Source organism: Chiloscyllium plagiosum, chromosome 17, assembly GCF_004010195.1.
Source record: "Chiloscyllium plagiosum isolate BGI_BamShark_2017 chromosome 17, ASM401019v2, whole genome shotgun sequence".
NCBI lineage: Eukaryota > Metazoa > Chordata > Chondrichthyes > Orectolobiformes > Hemiscylliidae > Chiloscyllium > Chiloscyllium plagiosum.
Window position 1 is genome coordinate 12963883 of NC_057726.1, and position 6904 is coordinate 12970786.

Below are 6904 nucleotides of genomic sequence, written 5' to 3' on the forward strand. Positions count from 1 at the left end.
TTAGATTAGATTAGATTACAGTGTGGAAACAGGCCCTTCGGCCCAACAAATCCACACCGACCCGCTGAAGCGCAACCCACCCATACCCCTACATCCACCCCTTTAACCTAACACTACGGGCAATTTAGCGTGGCCAATTCACCTGACCCGCACATCTTTGGACTGTGGGAGGAAACCGGAGCACCCAGAGGAAACCCACGCAGACACGGGGAGAATGTGCAAACTCCACACAGTCAGTCGCCTGAGTCGGGAATTGAACCCGGGTCTCTGGCGCTGTGAGGCAGCAGTGCTAACCACTGTGCAGTGCTAACCACTGTGCCACCGTGCCGCCCACGGCTACGGGGAGAATGCGGGTAAGTGGAGTTGAAATGCTCATCAGCCATGATTGAATGGCGGAGTGGACTCAATGGGCCGAATGGCCTTACTTCCGCTCCTATGTCTTATGGTCTTATGGTCTTACCACAAGAGAGCCCTTAATCATAAGTCAATTTGAAAGGAAACCAGTTCCTATTACATGTACCTCTACCCTTTTGAGGCCTTGTATTAACTGAACACTTTGTGGTCTGCAGAAGTAACTTTTAAGGTCATTTGTGATCATTTCTGCTTCATAGAAATTGCTACCTTCAATCTGCCATGACCAGTGATAAGGTCAAGATTGCTTGTGACCAGTGTGTTCACCCCAGATAACTCTGCATGAATTTCACATGTCATGATTGCAAATGACTTCGGCCTGTACTCTGCAAATGCCTGATTGATGCTATCAAACCTTAATGCCCCGTCCAGCAGAAGTGAAATCCACATGTTGGGATTGACAACAAATATTGACTTCATCCACTCTGGGTGTGGTCTCAAGTATTTTTCATCCGTTGTTCACTTTTAAGAGTCGTAATGACATTGTAGGCAACTCAGATCACACTTAGTATCACAAGGCATAGGGTCAGCCTGGTAATCAACCATCCCATCCACTCCCAACCTCAATGTCCTTTCCTTCTGCCACTCCAACAGCATGTCTCCCAGGCATTAACACCTTCCCCCTCTTCTTTTATTAGATTAAAGCATTCTTGCAAAGCTGTTCAATGTAATGTTCTAATGCAGTTCCAAATGCAGCATGAAAGTATACTATCAGTGGATCAGAAGCATGCCATGATGATTCAGTGAGGCTAGTACATGTCAGATAGGAGAAAGTGAGGCTGCAGATGCTGGAGATCAAAGTCGAGAGTGTGGTGCTGGAAAAGCGCAGCAGGTCAGGCAGCATCCGAGGAACAGGAGAATCGCCGTTTCAGACAAAAGCCCTTCATCAGGCTTCATTCATTTCCTGACATGCATGTCAATATATATATGCTTGGCCATTGCCATGGAATGTGCAAGTGAAGTACAAGGGAATTGGTTTAGCTCAGTTGGCTGGATTGTCAGTTTACAAAGCAGTGTGATGCCAACAGTGTGGGTTCAGTTCCCATCACTTGTTTGAGGTCACCATGAAAGACTTGCCTTCTCAACCTCTTCCCTTGTCTAGGTCTGGTGGCCCTCTGGTTAAATCGCCAACAGTCACTTCTCATGTAATATGAAAGCAGCCGCTATGGCCTGGTAAGATTATGGCAATACAAGTAAGTGAATTGTTGGTACTAGGTGTCCAAGACAGAGGGCCAAAGGAAGCAGTGGTGAGCTAGAAATCACCAGGTAAGGACGCTGTCTTTCAGTGGGTGGGAGAATGTGAAATGGTGTATTAATGAGGTGAGATTTGGTGGCAATGAGGGTGATAGGCCTGTCACCACTCATGAGCAAACATCTTGTCTCACCATCCAACACTTGGTACTTTTAGATCTTGACATTGGAAAGGACCTCACTGGACATCACACTGGGTTTTCCCAAATTTTTTATCGTGGACCACATCGCTCAAGGGCAGGGAAGATGCCACCCATGGTGATTCAATTTGTTTAGATTTTTTTCATCCTCCTCTCCTGACTGTACTAATTAATATTTATCATTCATAACTGGATGCATCAGGCTTGATATGGCAACTGCTCTGCCCAGGACCATACGAAACTCCAGAAAGTTGTGAACACAGCCCAGTCCATCTCACGAGCCAACTTTCCATCCATTGACTCTATCTACACTTCTGAATGCCACAGAAAGGCAGCCAACATCACCAAAGACCCCTCCCACCCCAGGTTTTAATCCATTCCAAACTCTTCCATTAGGCAGAAGAAGTAAAAGTTTAAGCACACATACCAACAGGTTCAAGAACAGCTCCTTCCTCGCTGTTATTAGATTATTGAATGGACCTCTCAAATTTCAAATCTAATGTTTATCTTGTTTCTCGTGCATCTTGCTTGCGGCCGTAACGTTGCATTACCCGCTCTGTTCAATCACCCTCTGATCTTTGTGTGGTATGATCTGCCTGTATCGCATGCGAAACAAAACATTTCACTGTCCTTAGATACATGTGACAAAAATAAATCAAAGCTAATCACGTATCAGGCACAATGTTGTCAAGCTTCTAGTACCTGATTCAAGATGTGGGTCACAATCAATACCAAGCATTTTTCCTGCTCCTGAGTGCACTCGTGATCTCTGCACGCTGACAGACTGTCAATCATTGAACAGAATCTCAGCTCCAGATAACCACCATTGGTACAAAGGGTCCGGAACAGATAATTGGGTACAATATGTTGATGTTTATTTATCCAAATTGTTCTCAAATGGAAATGATTTTATAAACATGTCTATGATTTACAAATTCAGCATATAATAGAGACCAGACATTATTTGGCCCTCATCTATAAACAAGATGAAATACTTCCCTGTGTCTCCTGGGATGGGTTTGAAATTAACCTCTCTGGCACCAGTGTCGTGGTGAATTGGACAACCAGGGCTGTAGAATAGGCTTTAAACTATATACTGCAGGGGAGGATTCAGTTGAGGGGAAGGTTAGAAAGGGAAAGAGAAAGGACAAGGCAATAAGTGCAAATGGAGTATGGTGTAACGGACAGGGACAAAGTGTACAAACATGACAGTGCATCAGCAAATAAAGTGGGGGAAAAGAAGACTAAAGAGTGAATGCACACAACGTTTATCAGAAGGTATATGAACTGACAGCACAAATGTAAATAAATAGTATTATATTGCCATTGAAAAGCTGTGACGGAAAAGTGACCATGTTTCAAAGCTGAATATTCAACAATATTTGACAATATGAAAGTACAGGAAGAAAGGAAATGAGGGAGGTTATTAATAAAGAATGCGATTGATACAGTAATGCAAAATCATTATCGTAGCATCTCAATATGCTCCATCATTACAGCTGGAGATAAGAAATACCACATTGTTCATTCTGAAAAGAAACATGCAGGAGAATGTTATGTCAATTAGGGTATGGGCTTGGTCCCTGATCAACTTAGAGCTATTAGGAGCATGGATAGGATAAAAGGACAAAGTATTTTCCCTGGAATGGGGGAGTCCAGAATGAGACGGCATAGGTTTAGGGTGAGAGGGGAAAGGTACAAAAGAGACCTAAGGGGCAACTTTTTCATTCAGAGGGTGGTACATATATGGAATGAGCTGCCAGAGGAAATGGTGGTGGCTAGTACAATTGCAACATTTAAAAGGCATCTGGATGGGTATATGAACAGGAAGGGTTTGGAGGGATATGGGCCAAATGCTGCCAAATGGGACTAGATTGGATTGGGATATCTGGCTGGCATGGACAATTTGGACTGAAGGGTCTGTTTCTGTGCTGTACATCTCTATGACTCTATTCATTTTTTGACCCTCCTGAACTCCTTGATCTTCATGTTATAAAGTCATACAGTATAGAAAGAGGCCATACAGCCGACAATGTCTATGCCAACCAACAAGCACTAAGCTACACAAATCCCAATTACCTGAAATAGGTCAGTAGCCTACTATGCCCTGGCATTTTAAGTGCTCACCCAGATGCTTTTTTAATGTTGTGAGACCACTTGCCTCCATTACCCTCTCAGGCAGCAGGCTCTATATTTCTACCATCGTTTGTGTGAAAAAAACATACATTAGAAGAATGTGCATGCTTTAGACCACATGATTTGTGAAGTCAAAGTGCAGCAGACATGCTAGTGACAACTGCAATTATAAACATGAATGTACAAAGGCTAACTACAGGAAGAAAGATGGAGGGGAGCTGTTGCATAATGTGATGTATCTGAAAGGGCTAATGTTGGAGGCTGCATCCATCTCCAGCAAAGCAGAAGAGGTCACACAGTCTTGGGGTTGAAATCAGAGATTAGCTCTGGTGCTTTAACATGACAGGTATGATTAGATTAGATTAGATTAGATTACAGTGTGGAAACAGGCCCTTCGGCCCAACAAGTCCACACCGACCCGCCGAAGCGCAACCCACCCATACATTTACCCCTTACCTAACACTACGGGCAATTTAGCATGGCCGATTCACCTGACCTGCACATCTTTGGACTGTGGGAGGAAACCGGAGTACCCGGAGGAAACCCACGCAGACACGAGGAGAACGTGCAAACTCCACACAGTCAGTCGCCTGAGTCGGGAATTGAACCCGGGTCTCAAGCGCTGTGAGGCAGCAGTGCTAACCACTGTGCCACCATGCCGCCCACGCGCTATGTTATCGATGTCTCCCAATAGTTTTAGTAACAATGTTTAACTAGCTGATGTAACTTGTAGCAAATTGCTTTCACTGCATTCAACTACATTTAACTACTTGTTAAGACAACAACCTCTTCTTGGTAAGACTAATTAGTGGTTTTCCTTTTGCTGCTACCCTTGTCCTTCTAGATGGTGAGCATTGTGGGTTGGATAGATGTTATCTAAGCAGCCTTAGCAACAACATAATCTTCTCAATTACAAATTGGAATGGGCAAATTATGCCCTTGCTAGCAATGCCCGTGTCCCATGACTGAATAAAAATCATGACACCACCATAAGATAGAGATTTGGATATGCAAATTGGAAAGAGAGACAGCAAAGAGAAAAATATTAAAACCTTCCAATCATAAACCTCAACTTTTATGATTTTTTTCAGAATCTGTAATGTCAATTTCTTTGCTGAAGGATTATGTTTCAGACTTTTAAAAGTAAATATTCCAGGTCACAACAGATGTTCAATAAAAATCAACTATGATAATGTTTCAATGCTTTTGTACCAACTCTAAGTTGTTTGTTTATCTCTAATGAGAGATAGTTACGTCATTGCCAGGCTAGCTTTCTTTTGTCGTGCAAGATTTTGACAGTGACTCATTTTTGTCTCTTCTAAACTTTCCTCTCAGCTGGCTCATCACCGGAGTCTCAGGTCCTGTTTTAGTTTACATAAAGCATATATTATAAAGTCCCTTAAATTGTCACAAGCCTGCACAGGAGATGTATTCAAATCTAGATTTGCATTTCACTACTATCCAGACACAAAAATGTGTTCTGTATAAAAATTACATTTTTGAATGACTATTAGATTCCAATGATCTCAATAATCAATGATCAATTTAGGTTGTCTTCAGGACAAATATTATAATGGCACAGAAAGAGTCTTCTTATCTCATCAAATCACAGAAGGGGCTGTTTCATCCCTTGTAATCCATGCTAGCTCTTTATGGAGCTAGCCAGTCAGTGCTAGGCCCTGACCCAGTACCCTGACCTGTTCGTAGATGGATAAAGATTTGGCAGGGATTAATATAACTCTCAATAGCAAGCTGATTCTAAACTCAGAAATAGTAAAAAAAATCTCAAAATCTTTCATTTCCTTGAAAACATAAAAATAATATGCAACAAAAATTATATTGAAAACGTATGGGTACCGGCTGTCGTCCTGAGCCTAACTTGCCCTGAAACACAAGAAATAACTTGCATAAATATAGTACATTTTACTTCCTCAGGATGGGTCAAGTTATGTTAACATGGCCAAACCTCTCCAACTGTGACCTCATTTCAAGGCTTGCAAGTTACTATGACCCTTCAGAATGACAATTCAGAGCTGGGTCATAGAGTCTTTGAGTAATTGGGGTGTACAGCATGGAAACAGATCCTTTGGTCCAACTCTTCCATGCCAACCAGATATCCTAATTTAATCTAGTCCCAGTTGCCAGCATTTGGTCCATATCCCTCTAAACCCTTCCTATTCATAAACCAATCTAGATGCCTTTTAAATGTTACAATTATACCAGCTTCCAGTCCTCACCTGTATGAGAAACACAATCACAAAAATCTTATCAACAATAATGAACTCATCTCTGCAGTGGTGACAGATGCCTCGATACAATCACCCATTTTCCTAAAGGAGGTCTGGGAAGAGCAAGGTCTGATTTGGAGATCACAGAGAAGTAGGACTGGACTAAAAAGGTATTAAGGGGTTTTTACTTTTTGTATTATTCTAATGCTTCAAATCCTCACTTCAGTGAAAAGAATAATTTTTAAACACTGCTACAGACACAGACACAATGAACTGCCAGTCACTACTCACCCTCGCTCCCAATAAACACAATATATCTGTTGGATCCTGAGGAGTTTTCCAAGCAGCAGGTTGACCTTGAAGGCAGTACATTGATTTTTGGTATCACATGGTGAGCAGGGCGTCATTAGTGAAGCATTCTGTAGGAGGTGTGACAGTGAGCAGCTCTGATACAGTACCGCCTGCCTCCAGTAATGGATCATCCTACCGTCTCCCATCAATCCTCACCTGGCTGGGTTAAAGAATGTGACACCTGTATGAAATTAATCATCATGTATGACATTAACACATCAAAATCTTACAGCAAGGGAACGGCTAATAATACTTACTGAGTCTTACAGTGACCAGCAACATCACACTTAAAAAGAGAATTTATTCCTGGTCCACGCAGTAAAGCTTCACTTGATACAATTTCACTTTGTTCAACCTTTCAAAACATTCGGCTCCAAACAAAATGGA